General features: G+C 37.0%; 1 protein-coding gene across 1 annotated transcript in view; it reads right to left on the bottom strand.

Annotated features, from left to right (window-relative positions):
* Positions 1 to 14,835, bottom strand: part of GPA33 (glycoprotein A33) — a 46,709-nt gene that overhangs the window by 31,106 nt on the left and 768 nt on the right. The gene's annotated exons all lie outside the window — the stretch shown is intronic.

A 14,835-nucleotide genomic window follows, 5' to 3' on the forward strand; every position in this document is an offset into this window, starting at 1 on the left:
TGTATATATTTATTTATATGTTGTTTGCTTCATTAGATTATAAGCCCCTTGAGGTCAGGGGCGTGCTCTTGTCTCTTTTTGTATTCCTAGCATGTAACCCAGTGTCTGGCACATAGTAGACATTTAATAAATGTTTATTGATTGATTGATAGACCACTTCCTCCCCTTTATATTTCAACAGCTCTCCCCCCTTGCCCTTACTAAATCTGATCCAAGCACAGAAATTACAGTGATACCTCAGAAACATTTACCCAAATCCCCTCTGCTTCCCTCAAACCTGACAAAGTATGGATACAGAAGGGGTCTCACTGGGCTCAAGGGACATCATTTGCAGCTGGGGAGCAACATCTCTCCTTAAGAATATCAGTCAGGGGCTATAGAAACTCTGCTGGGAGATCTTAGCATCAGGAAACAGACCCATGTTTCACTTCTCACTTCTTAGTAGGATACCCCTCCCAGCAGTAATACTTATATTTTAAAAGAGAGTCCTAGGACTTAAGAGCTAGCATGGTATATTAGAAAGATTAGTGGTTCTGGATTGAATAAGGAAATGGATTTAATTATATGGCTTACAAGGTCCCTTCCAGTTCTAAATCTAGGAGAAATAATAATAACAACTTCCATTTATAAAATGTTTTAAGTTGCATACATGCAAATTAAATAGTGTTTTAAGTTGCATACATTATTGCCATTTTACAGATGAAAAAACTAAGGTTCAAATTAAGACTAAGAAACTAGTCACTTAATTAATTTAACCTTTAGTTAAATGACTTGTTCATAGTATCCAAGTCTTCCTCTACCCATTATAAGAAAATGTTAGGGGTGAAAAACCTCCATTAAGAAAGCTTCATATAAGAGATAGAAGAGTTGATCCTTAAGCATAATTAAATCTTCTATGTATAAGAGCTCTGTTTCTTACAAAGCATTATCATGCATTATCTCATTTGATCCTGACAACTCTGTGAACAGAATGATGTTCTGTTCACATCTGCAAAGTAGTTTTAAGTTTATAAAGACGTTTCCCTTAAAAGAATCCTGTCAGGTTGTATCAATCAATCAGTCAATCTATAATTGAGATCTGCTACATGCTCAGACCCTGTTAGCTTGTTTGGTTGATTCACACTTTTACATGGAGGATGCTAGGGAGTTGCTTCTAAGATCATAATGATAAGTGTGTGTGTGTGTGTGTGTGTGTGTGTGTGTGTGTGTGTGTGTAGGAAGTGAATCAGAAACTATGGAGCAGGTGTATATGTTCTGTAACTGGCTTTGTTCAGTTTTCCACTTGGTCAAAGAAAGGTTGTTAGATTGGAGGTGACAAAAAAGCTTTGTCTACAATAGCACCATTCTTTTGCCTCAGTTGATCTTGAGAGCTTTTAGTGATTTTTTTTGCTACCAGCATCTGGTAAAATCATGCAAGGGAGTTTGGAAGAGAAGGGAGTTGGAGGAAACAAGAACACTTTCAAGCAGGAGATGGCGATTGATCTCTCTTGAAAGAAGAGACTCAATGAGAAGAAACTAAGGAGAGAAAGCATCACAGGCATGAGAAATGACCAGAATCAAATCATATAGAGACTGAACACTGTGAGTTAAGGACAGAGAGAAGATATGTTGACTGTATTACAAAATGTGGCTAGAAGGTAGTTTGGAGCCAGATTGTGTGGGATTTTAAAAGCTAAACCAAAGGCTTTGTATTTTACTCTGGAGGCAATAAGAAGCCCCTAGAATTGGTTGAGTGGAGGAATTACATGATCAAAATATGACTTTGGAATCAGTATTATTATCCCCATTTTCAGTTGAGGAAATAGGGCAAGAAAAGTTAGTCACTTTCCCATAATCACCAGATAATAAATGTCTGCGTCAATATTTGGATCCATATTAAAACATTCTAGGTCCCATGCCATTCCTAATACATCACAATATCTCTTTACTATAGCTTGCTACCCTGTGAGATAAGTAGGGAACTTATTAATTTACATGTAGGGAATCAGAGAGATTAAGTAAAATTAACCACGGTCAAATAGGCTACTACCAAGCCAATCATCATTTTACAAAGAAGAAAACTGAAGACCGAACTAGAAAAGCAGCTTTTCTAAGATTACAGAGCTAGTAAATGGCAAAGCTTGGACTGCCCAAGAAAGAACTGAGCTGTTTGGGGAACTTGAGCTGTGAGGAGGTTCCCACTTCCGAGAGGTCTGTCTTCAAGTCGGGGCTGGAAAATGATGTCCTGCATATTACAGTGGGGATGTTTTTTCACAAGTGATTTGCCATGGCCAGTGAAGTTTCTTTCAATTTTCTATTCCTGTGGTTCTGTGACTCAAGACTCAGATCCTCTAGATTTCTTTCCAACACACAGGATTGCAGAGATCAGCAAGCAATTGGACTTCACTGTGCTGATTGCAATGGAAATGGGAGTTTGGCACTAATCCTTGTAAATAATAGAGATTCTTTAAAGAAGATAACAAAAGGTCTATAGATAGTATTGAGAAAGGAATGCACAAGAGAAGGCTAATTTAATGTTTTATGGAATTGATTCATGCAAACTAACATATCATCTCGGCATAACCTCTGGGGAAACTAATATTATTCTTCCACATAAGAAAATCCATTTTCATTAAAAAAAAAAAAAAAAAAAAAAAAAAAAAACAATCAAAAGGAGGTTGTATAGAAGAACAAAAGTCTGATGGAGATACCAAATATCTCCAATAGATAATATTGAGAAGTGTCATTCTTCAGAGTGTTCAAGGCATTTCACAGATTGAGCTCCATTTATCTTTGCAACAGTCTCCTGAGGGAAGAGATGAGAGAAACACAGCCAAGGCATAAACAGTTGGGGAAAAGTAAAGAAACAAAGGAAGGCAGATAAAAAACACCTGTAAGGTATACAGGAAAAACAGTGGCTTTAGTGGTTAAATGGAATTGGGACAACAGCTTTCAGGCCCCTAATAACAAAGGGGAACATAACCCATAGGTACTCAATCTGATAGTTTGTCACTAAATTAGCTATGGAACTTTGGACAAGGCACTTTTTTATACAAGTGGGGATTATACAACCATAGGTATCATCGAGCTCAACATGCACATTTTACAGATAATAATTCTGAGGCCCGGAATGGATGGATGAATGGGAATGAATGAAGCATTTATTAAGTCTTTACTATGTACAAAGCATGTGCAAAATGCTAAGGATAAGAATAGAAAAGTAAGATGATTCTCACATTCCAATAGGGGAGATAACACTGATAAAATCTTATTAATTTCTAGTGTTGAACCTTTTGATAATGTCAGGGACCTTGGAGGCAAGAACTTGGGCCAGTTGGTGGGAATGGCCCCTTCTTCACAAGAGTTGCTTCCTTAGATAGTGGCTATGGGAACTGGGCCAGTGACCTGAGGAGATGGTGTTGTTCCCAGGACTCCTGTGCCTGTCTGCTTGTTGGTAGCAATTGGTCAGCAGGTGTTTCTGGTGGTTATGAGGAAGGTGGGATTTGCTCTACAATATCTAATTTGATTATGTGTTATTATGTGCAGCTCTAACCATGTCACCTCCTCACTCAATAAACTCTGATGGTTTCCTATTACTTTCAGGACCAAATATTAAATCCTGTTTGGCTTTTAAAACCCTTCACAATCTACCTCCTTTCTACCTTTCTAGTCTTCTTACATTTCAGGACTTCTGCATATTCTATGATCTAGTAGCAATAGGCTCCTTACTATCCCTCACACATGACACTCCAGCTCTGAACTGGCTGTCCCCCAAGCCTGGAATCTCCTCTCTCCTTTCTGCCTCTTGGTTTCCTGACTTCCTTCAGTTCTCAACTAAAATTCTACTTTTTTCAGCAAGTTCTTCCTGACCTCCCTTAATTCTAATGATTTTCTTCTGTATAAATAGTACATATGTCATCTGCAAGGTGCCCCTTTCAAGTGTGAGTTCCTTGAGGTCAGGGTCTATTTTTGCCTTTCTTTTCGCTCCCAATACTTAGCACTTAAATGCTTATTCACTGACTTTTTAAAAAAAGAATTAATATTTTATGAAACTCCAGACTTCTAATTTTGATCCCTCTCTCTTCCCTTGGAGAATGTATAGATAGCCTAAAAAGCAGTTTTTTGTTTCTATGAAGTAGCCTATAGAACCAGCTGCAGACTCAATCAGGACCACCGCCCATAGTAACCAAGAATGATACCGACAGGAGCCCCCACAAGGGGAACTTTAAGACATTTCTTTGGGTGACAGAGGGAGAATTTGCAATGATCCGTAGATTGGGTTTAATGCTTCCCCACATAACAATCAGGACTAACTGGGAGGTGAAATCATAAAGCTCTTAACCTTTCTCCCATCTTGACTGTTTTTTTTTTTTTTTTTTTTTTTAAACTTAGTCTTTAAAATCTGCTCTCAGAAAAGAACCTGTTATCAGTTTATACCTTAAGGCAAATTCAAAGTCAAACAAGTAGCCTCTCCGAGGGGTATTTGCATTTCAAATTAGATCTCTAATCATGAAAAAGACAAATCTATTCCCCATTTATAGGAACGGAGGCAGAGAGGAGAAAGTGGGAGAGCTCTTAGGAGAAAGCAACCTTTCCCAGACTCTGAAATTACCTTTGGACAGCTATCATTTAGTTGTACAAATTGCCTGGCAGGGGATAAGGGACAATAAGTGTGCTGGTAGAAATCAAGGGGGTGGGGCTCTTCAATGCTCTGACTATTGATCTGTCTTCACTTTGCTATCCAAATTCATTTTCCCCTTGCATAGATCGTCATGTTTGGAATGGTATAGCTACACGATCTTCAATAGTTCCCTCCGTGAAAAAAGTATACAAATAAACAAAACAAACAAACAAACAAAAAACAAACAAACAAACAAAAAAAAAAACAGTGGACCAGGGGTCAGGATATATGGATTTCAGTTTCACTTTTGCTACTCACTAGCTATGACACAGGGGACAAAGTGAACCCAATCCTCTAGAGCTATTTTTCTCATCTATAAGGAATGGATAGGATGAAAGGAGCTGGATTAAGAGACTGCCAAAGCCCTGAGGACAAGGGCTGGATTTGGAATTAGAGGCTGCTACTTCTGCTGCCAGTTTGGGTCTGTTTTTAGCTGGGAAAATGAAGGAGTTGAGATGGATGGCCAGCTTCTAAGAGGGGGTGTGCTGGAGGCAACTTTTACACCTCTTGAGAATTAATTGTGAAAATTTTAATCTGAGCATATATACCTTGGAAATGGGCAGATATCATAAATCAGGGCTTGATGTTATTGTTTTATTGATTGTCTAAATTTAAGGGAGTGATGAAGATAACGTTGATGATGCAGATTAAAATTAAAATTGTGCCCTTGTACATCCTTGGGGTCTTTACCATCTCCATAGCTCATAGCTATTCTCTGCACCTGCTTTCCCCCTTCTTTACTTGTTGGATTCCGGTCTTGAAAATTCAACTTAAATACCTTTTCCTTCATAGGAAGAAAGGAAACAAGCATTTATTAAACACCTACAATGTGCCAGACACTGTGTTCAAAGCTTTACAATTATTATCCCACTTGATCCTTACAATAGCCTTATTCTTCTCCTATGTTTACAGAGGAGGAAACTGAGGCAGACAGAGATTAAGTGGTTCACCCAGAGCCAATGTCTGAGGCGGAATTTAAACTCAAGTCCTCATGACTCCAGATCATGACTGAACCACCAGATAGCCCCTAGACATTTTCTAATCTGCTCCCATTGTGGTAATGACCTTTCCACCCACAAGGTACCTTTGTATGTACTTCTTGAATGCTTTTTTTTCCTGAAATAGTTTATATTATAATTATGTGTTTGTGTCTAATCCTCCTACTTAAGAGTGAGGATGCATCTGTATATTTGTGTCTTTTCCCAGCCTAGCTCATATTTAGCTGATACTTGTGGAAATGATATGAAATGAAATGAATCTAATTGAAGACACTTTGGAGCTCCAAGTTCTGTAATGACTTGACTTCCCTGAGCATCTAGTCATAGCTGTGAAGAAAGTTTTGGAATCTAAATCCAAATCCCCATCTTGTTCTTTAAACTACAATGCCTTCATTGTGCTTAGCACAGTGCCTGGCACATAGTAGGTATTTAATAAATACTTATTTATCGAGTTTACTTCTCGGAGCCTCAGTTTCCCTTCCCCCTCTGTAAAATGAAAAAAGTGGACAGGATGATCTTTAAACTCTGTTTCATTTTTAAATTATACCACTCTGGGTCACTCCCATCCTGGGTAATTATGATTTATGGGACCAGAAAACAAAGGAGCAATCACTGGGGCAATGGGACTCATTACAGTTCTAGGAGCAAAGGTCATTACGCACTTAGAATGGAAAGGAGGGGGAGGAAAATGAATAGAATGAAAAGGGAAATTGATGGGCTCCACTCTCCAGACAGTTGCAGGTGCAGTTTGGCAGACAGCGAGAAAATGGAGAATTCATAGGATTGGCCAATGGACTTTCACAAGCAAAGAAAAATCATAGTTGCTTTATTTCAGAAGATAAAATGGGGAAAGTTGGCCCTCCATCCTATTCATAGTGGAGGACATCAAATAGGATGATTTGAAAGCCCCCAATATACTCCTTACATCTCCCTAAATATTTCCTTTTCCTCTCCTTTTAGCCCCACCTCATATTACATTCTGACATTCCTATCCTAAATCAAAGAATCGCTGAAGTCATGGAGTTGTCTGAAATTTAGCTAATCCAGCCTCCCTCCTGGTGCAGAGATCTAACCTGCAAAATTGGGCTTCTGTCTGAGAACTGATGAGAACTCACTACTTTAGGAAGAAAAGCTAAAATAATGATGATGATGATGGTGGTGGTGGTGGTGGTGATGATGATGATGATGATGATAACATTTCTATAGTGTCTTAGGGTCTGCAAAATGCTTTACAAATATTATTTCATTTTCTTCTCATAACAACTTGAGGAAGTAGGTGCTATTATTATCCATCCCTATTTTACTAATGAGAAAACTGAAGCAGAAAGAGGTAAAATGACTTGTCCAAGATCTCACAGCCAGCAAGTGTCCTTCCTCACTCAAGACCCAACCCTCTATCCATTGTAACACCTAACTGCCTCTATAATATCCTTCTGGATAAAATAAATAGATGTCCTTGATTTTGTGCTTAATCCACAATTAAATTATCCTAAATCCTAAGGAGAGAGAGCACTGAAGTCAGAGTGCTGAATTTCAGTTTAAATTCTTCCTCAGATACTAATTAGCTGTGTCATTCTAGGCAAGTCACTTAGAACTCTCAGCCTCAGTTTCCTCATTTGTAAATCTGATCATTAATAGAGGGGATGTGAATAAGGTAATGGATAAAGCACTTTGCAAACTTTAGTGTGCTACATAAATGTTAACTTTTAGTATTTTTTCAGGGAACTGCCTTTTTACCCTTCACCTCGATGATTGCATCAGGCTCCTGCTGGATCTCTCTGCTTCAGGGCTCTCCCCATTCCTGCCTATCCCTATCCCTATTATATATATGAGTGTGTGTGTGTGTGTGTGTGTGTGTGTGTGTGTGTCCAAAGTATAGATCTGGCCTCAGGTGCTTACCAGCTGTGTGACTGTGGGAAGGTCATTTGAAAACTCAGCCTCAGTTTTCTTATCTGTAAAAATTAAAAGGATAATATTACCTGCCTTCCCAGAGCTGTTATGAGGAGAAAATGCAATGATATTGGTAAAGCACTCTGTCCATATGATCTCCCTCATTAGAAAATAAATTCTTTGTGAGGAGATTGGTTCATTCATTCTGTCTCCGTCTTCAGTGACTGGCAGAGTGCCTAGCTTATTAAACTCTTGTTGACTGAGTTTGCAAACCACTTAGCTTTCCCGGGTCTCAATTTCTTCAACTCTAAAAGGAAAGTATTGAATTACATGATTTCAAAGATCCTTTACCTCTCAGAGATCATATAACCTCGTGGCTTGGAGATTTTGGTGGGCTGAAACAACAAATTGTCACTATGATGTTGAATGAAATGGTAATGTTTAATGTGATGAAAAGAAGACTGGATAGGGTCTTCAAGTATTATTTATAAGGTCTGTCAAGTAGAATTAGTTGAATTAGATTTGTTGTTTTGCTGAGCCCTAGAGAGGAAAAATAATTAGGGTAGAATGAGTAGAAGCTGTAAAGAGACAAATTAAGGGGGGGAAGTCAGAAGGACCTTTCTAATCTCTAAAATTAACCTATTCTGGTTTAACCAAAATGGTGTGCCTTGGGAGATAGGAATTGGTTTTCTTCTAGCAAAGGTCTTCAAGCAAAAGCTATGTGTTACCTTTCAACAAAGTGAGCCAGGTGACCCAGTGTATAGTATTGGATCTAGAGTTCAGGAATACCTGTTTCAAATACCTGCCTCAAGCACTTAGTAGTTGTGTAATTCTGGACAAATCACTTAGTCTCTAAGTGAAAAATACTTCCCCTTCTGTAAAATGGGAATAATAATAGCACCTGTCTCCCAAAGCTGTTAAGAAGATAAAAGTGGTTGGTTATGTTTAAAATATTATATGAATAAATTCTACTTGTATTTATCATTATTCTAACAATGAGATTGTCGTTCAAGTATGTGTGGGACAAAATGGTGTCTAAGGATACTGCCAACTCTTAGGTTCCTTGTCAACCAAAAAAAAGCTCATTTGATTAGGTTGCATTAATAGATATAGTATGCAGAACTGATAGACCAAATGCATTCTATTATGAAATGTTTAGTTTTGGATGACATATTTTTGGAAGGATGATAGTAGGCTAGATCATGGGCAAGGAGGGCGATCAGATAATAAAGGAACTCAAAACCATGGGGAAGGTGTTTAATTTGAAGATGAGAGGATGTAAGTTCTGAGATAATATTGTGGAAGAAAAACTGGATTTGCTCTGACGTTCACCACTTTTGGTGAATTCACTTCAGGCAAATCACTTTACTCTTTCCATCTTTACTTTTAATACTGAGAGAGGGCAGAACTTGACAATATGATCTCTGAGATCTCTAATTTTAGAACTTATCTATGTTGCTAAGTATTTCAAAGGTTGTGATTTTAAAAATGAATTAAATTACTTGACCCCCAGAGAGCAGAATGAGGACTAATAGATGGAAGTGATGGGAAAGCAGATTATAGTTTAATGTAGAAAATTTTTTAATAATTGCTTTTTTATAATTCTTAATGATTAAATCTGTCTAAAATTAGAATAGGTTTCTTTGGGAAATGGTGCATTCCCAGTCACTGAAAGCCTTCAGGAAGAGTTGGATGATCATTGGTTGGGTTTATTGTAGAAGGGTTTAATACTTCATGCATGAGCTAGACTAGAGAACTTTCAGGACAATTCCAAGCCTTAGATCCATGTGCCTTTGGACCAATATTAAAAAGGTCCTTTAAAAGTACAAATGTTATCTAGCAGAATAAACATATTACATTATTGCTGCCCGTTGTTATTCTAGCACAAATAATTTTGTCAAATCATTGTCTTTTATCCTTTTACCCATCAAGGCCCTAGAAATGGGCTACCAAAACTATTTATCAAATGCCTGTTACTATGCTAGAATTCTAAGAGATTGGAAAAGATGAGTCACTGTCCAGAGTTCTAATTGGAGACAATTTAAGAAACATGAGTCACTGTCTAGAGTTGAGAGTTCTACACAACCAGAGCAACCCAAAGGTGTTAGTTACTAGGTATCAGAATTATAGAGAATGAGGGGGATAAAGCCAAATGATGTAAAGAGATAAAATTGATTTTAACTTCCCATTAATTTTTCATTAGGCCAGTCTTGCTACCCCATGAAATACCCAGATACTGCAAAAGGGGCATTTTGAGCTTTGTTTTAGACTGTATCAGGAACCCCTCCATGTAGAATCAGCATGAGTTGTATTTTAGAGAAAAGGAAGAAGGGTACTTAGGCAGAGGCAATGTCAGGTTTGGAAGAAAGAGGAAGTGTGGCAGGGCAGGATTAAGGGATGATCTTTGTGCATACAAGTAAGATTTCATGATATAAAAAGTCCTTATTTCAAGAGCTAACTCTAGTTGTAACTCCCCTATTAGGGGACTCCTAACCCCCAGTGACTCCAGCCATATTTCTCCTTCCACCTTTCAGTTCCTGTAGAACCTATTGGGCTTTTGTGATGGGCTTTTGGCCTAGGACAAGAAATTTCTATACCAGGATATATAATTAGTCCAATAATAGGGCACAGAATGGTTAAGGGATTGGCCTAAGATGGCTTGCATACTAAGATTTGAAATTAGATTCTCTGATCCCAGATCTAGCTCTCTTTCCAAGCTGCCTTTTCAGATCCCTTATAATTTATAAACAAAACCAAAAACAAAACCAAAGCAAAAACAAAAACAAAACTATTAAAGGACCTTATTATCTCACCTGGGACTATGGAGCATCCAACAGAGTCACTGCATAGCCCAATTTCCCTTCTTCCTCACTTCTTTCTACCCAGGGAGAGGAATGTGCCCAGATAGCCCCAATCCCCTAGTCTACATGTTCTACCTCAGGAGGGAAAACCGGAGTTGTGAGTGGATGGGGGATATTTCTGCCCTGGCCCAAGCTAGGTTGCTCTGCCTCCCTGGGAAAGACTTTGTCCCTCAGGAAGCAGGGAAAATCTCCCAAGAACTGGTTCCACAGGCTGAGTTCACTCACAGGTTACATACTTTCTGGCTATGTATAAATAATTTTTAAAAGATTTAAAGCCATTTTAATTCTTTTTAGTTATCCCTGAAGTTGTAGATAGGTGAGAAGGGTTTTTGAGATGAAAAAGGTTTCCAAGCTAGTTTCAAAAGAGCATCACAGGGTCAGGAGGTAGAGATGGTCATTCACTTTCCATTTCCAGCCCTTGAGACTCAATCTTTTAAAAACCCTCTCAGTCTTGCCTAGGGTTTGCTCATGATGCTGATTCAGCCTTGAGTTTCATTTTTTTTCCTCAGAATTATGCAGGGGTATTGGTTCAACCTGAGTTATTTCACTTTTCCCTTGGCTATCCCCAGATTTCCAGCTGTCATATTATAACCCCATGCTGGGTAAAGGCAAGGATTTAATGAATAAATGAATGAGTGCATGGGTTTATAGAATGAATGAATCATAGGATTATAAAGTATCAGAACAGAAAGGGACCTTAAAGCTTATCTAGACCAACCCATTTATTTTATAGATGAAGGAAGTTGGGACTTGGAGAAGATTGTGAATAAAGAAGCAAAATGTCCCATCTTGGGCTACAAAGAAGGAGGCCTAGATGTTTAGCAGCATTGAAGCAGATTATTTAGGGCAATCCAAGATGGCAGAGTAGAGGAATTACTCAACAGAGATCTCCCAACATTCTCTCCCAAAACAATTTAAAATTTAAAAATTTTAAATTTAAAAAGGTCAAAAATGAGACATTCTTCCAGTTCATTGCAACTTAGAAGGTCAAAAGGAGAGCTCTGTGACATAGGAGAGGAGGTTTACCCAAAGCCCAGATATATAAAATAAACAATGGTGGGACCAGGGGATAGTGACAGAAGAGCAACAGCTTGGAGTACTCTCAAGCCAGAGATGGTAAGGGGACCTGTTAACTAGTCAGAAAAGGATTACAGGGGACACCTGTGCTAGCACTGGATACAAGACCATATGCTATTTGGCAACTCCATTGTCTATATCCATTTCTGGATCATAGCTCAAGCATGGAGAGGAGTGATTTTGGTCAAAAGGGAACAAGAGCCCTGAGGAACACTAACACCTTCTGTCACAAGGACCCTGAGAAATAGTATCACTTGTGACCCTAATGAAACAGGTCTTATTTCTGGTTCCAAGGGATCAAGATCCCTTCCTGGATAAGGACTAGTATAAAGATCAGGAAAGCAAATGACCATATCTTTCCTTGGATCACAACGCCCTGTGAGACATGAATGGGCATTTGTTGGGTTTCCATAGTTGTAAAAATAAATTGGAGAAATGAAACTTAAATTAGAAAACTGAACCCCCCAGGGACATTGATGGGTGGTCAGAGTGAAGGCTATCTCCCTCCCAAAGAATGTAAGAATGCAAGCTCAGTAGGGGCAGGGACTGGGTTTTGTGATGGGGTGATGATCTGAGATTTAAAAGAACCTGTTTTTTTTATTCTTTGCCCATAGCTTTGCATTGTTGAAGCTCCCCTGATGCATTCACATTCGTGGGAAGGGCAAGACTACAAGTCTTCCTCTCTGTTGAGCAAACATTTTTGTTTTGAACTTTTTTTTCCCCTGGCAGAAAATTCTCAAATAAGCCTTGAAGAGCCAGGATGGGTGGGGGGGCCGCATTTTAGGGTCTACATAAACTTGCTGAGAACTGTTCACCTCTGAACTCTCCTGCTTCCTTGACCATATTTTGGTCAACACTGGGTGTATCCTTTCTCATGAGAAAGCAATAAATTCCTTTTTGCCTCTCCTAAGACAAGTTTCTGATTGTTTAATTGGCAGGGGGCAGTGACCCTTACCACACAACCCCAAAATTTCAAACCCCTAGAACTACCTCTGAAAATAGCCATTAAAAAAACCTGAAACTTGAAACAGTATTCCTCCTCACCACAAGCTGAAAGCAGAGCCCAACTTTAATATAAAGTTAAAAATCAAGAAACAACATGGAAAAAATGAGCAAACAACAACCAACAAAACAAAACAAAAAAACTAACATAACCTAACTCTTTCCCGGTGACAGGGAAGATCAAAACACAAATCAGAAAAAGACGATGAAGTCAAAACAGTTATATGCAAACATCTCAAAGGAAAAAAATGTAACAAGCACAAACCCAACAAAAATGATTTTAAAACTAAAACTTAAGAATGGTAAAGGAAAATATTAAGTAAAGAAAAGAGAACAAAGAAAGGAAAATACAAAAAGACAATTAAAAGCTTGATAAATTAAGAGGTACAAAAATAATGAAGAAAATTATATCTCAAAAATAGTATTAGCCAAATGGAAAAATGCATTGAAGAAAATAATAGTGGGAGATCTCAACTTTCCCCTCTCATAGCTAGACAATTCTAACCATAAAATAAATCAGAAAGAAATTAAGGAAATGAATAGAATTTTAGCATAGTTAGATATGATAAAATCTCTGAAGAACACTCAATGGGAATAGAAAGGAATATATTTTTTTCCTCAGCTATACATAACACCTTCACAAAAAACTGACCATGTATTATTAGGTCATAAAAACATCACAACATGAGGCAAAAAAAAAACAAAAAAAGCAGAAATATTAAATGTACGCTTTTCAGACCACATTGCAATAAAATTCACATTCAATAAGATCCATGGAGGCATAAATTAAAAATTAATTGGAAACAAAATAATCTAATCCTAAAGAATTAGTGGTCCAAAGGAACGTCATAGAAATAATAATTTGATTAAAGAGAATTACAGCAATTAGACAACATTCTATTATTTGTGGAATATAACCAAAGTGGTACTTGAAGGAAAAATTATGTTTTTAGATGTGTACATTAGTAAGAGAGAGAGAGAGAAAGAGAGAGAAACAAATGCAATTAAAAACCCCTAAAAATAGAATAAATTTTAAAACCCCAGTTAAATACTAAAATGGAACTCTTGAAAATCAAAGGAAAGAGTTATGAAATTGAAAGTTTAAAAAATTGAACTAAACTAGGAGCTGCTTTTGTTTTTTAAAATCCAATAAATAAATAAACCTTTGGCTTATTTGATTTTAAAAAAGAAAATCAAATTGCTAGTACGAAAAATGAAAAAGGATAATACAGCAGCAATGAAGATGAACTTAAAGCAATTATTAGGAGTTATTTTGCCCAATTATATGCCAGCAAAAGTAACAATCTAAGTGAAATAGATAAATATTTACAAAAATATAAATTGCCTAGATTAAAAAAAAGAAGAAAATAGAATATTTAAATAACTTTACAAGAAAGAAAGAAAGAAAGAAAGGAAGAAAGAAAGAAAGGAAGAAAGAAAGAAAGAAAGAAAGAAAGAAAGAAAGAAAGAAAGAAAGAAAGAAAGAAAGAAAGAAAGAAACTGAACAAGCCATCAGTGAGCTCCCTAAGAAAAAATTCCCAGGATCAGATTGATTTACAAGTGAAATAAATCTACCAAACACTTAAGGAATAACCAAGCCTTTTTATATAAATTATTTGACAAAGTAAAGAAGGAGTGTTATCAAATTCCTTTTATCATACAAATATGGTTTTGATCCCTAAACCAGGAATATCAAAAACAGAGAAAGAAAACCACAGGCCAATTTCCTTAATTAACATTAATGCAAAAAAATTAGATTAAAATGCTAAAAAATTATAGCAATATATCACAAAGATCATACACCTTGAGCAAAAGGAACTTATACCAGGAATGCAGCACTGGTTCAATATTAGGAAAATCATCAACATAACTGACCACACCAATAACAAAAATCATGATTATAATCAATAGATACAGAAAAGATCTTCTTAAGACTTTCAACACCCATTCCCCATAAAAAAAAAAAAAAGACTAAAAAGCATAGGGATAAATGGAGCCTTTCTTAAAATGATAGGTAGTATCTACCTAAAACCAAGAGTGAGCATTATCTGTAATGAAGATAAATGATCAGGACTGAAGCAAGGATGCTCATTATAGCCTAATTACTAACTTTAGCAATAAAAAAAAAGAAAGAAAGAAATTAAAGGAATAGAAAAGGCCATAAGGAAACTAAATCATCACTTTTGCTGATGATATGATGGTGTACTTAAAGAACTCTAGAGAAAAAACTAAAAAACTAGTTGAAACAATTAACAACTTTAGAAAAGTTGCAAGAAATAAGATAAACCTACATAAATCATTAACATTTCTATAAATGAGTAGCAAAATCCAGCAGTAAGAGATAGAA

Source organism: Sarcophilus harrisii, chromosome 4, assembly GCF_902635505.1.
Source record: "Sarcophilus harrisii chromosome 4, mSarHar1.11, whole genome shotgun sequence".
NCBI classification, from domain to species: domain Eukaryota; kingdom Metazoa; phylum Chordata; class Mammalia; order Dasyuromorphia; family Dasyuridae; genus Sarcophilus; species Sarcophilus harrisii.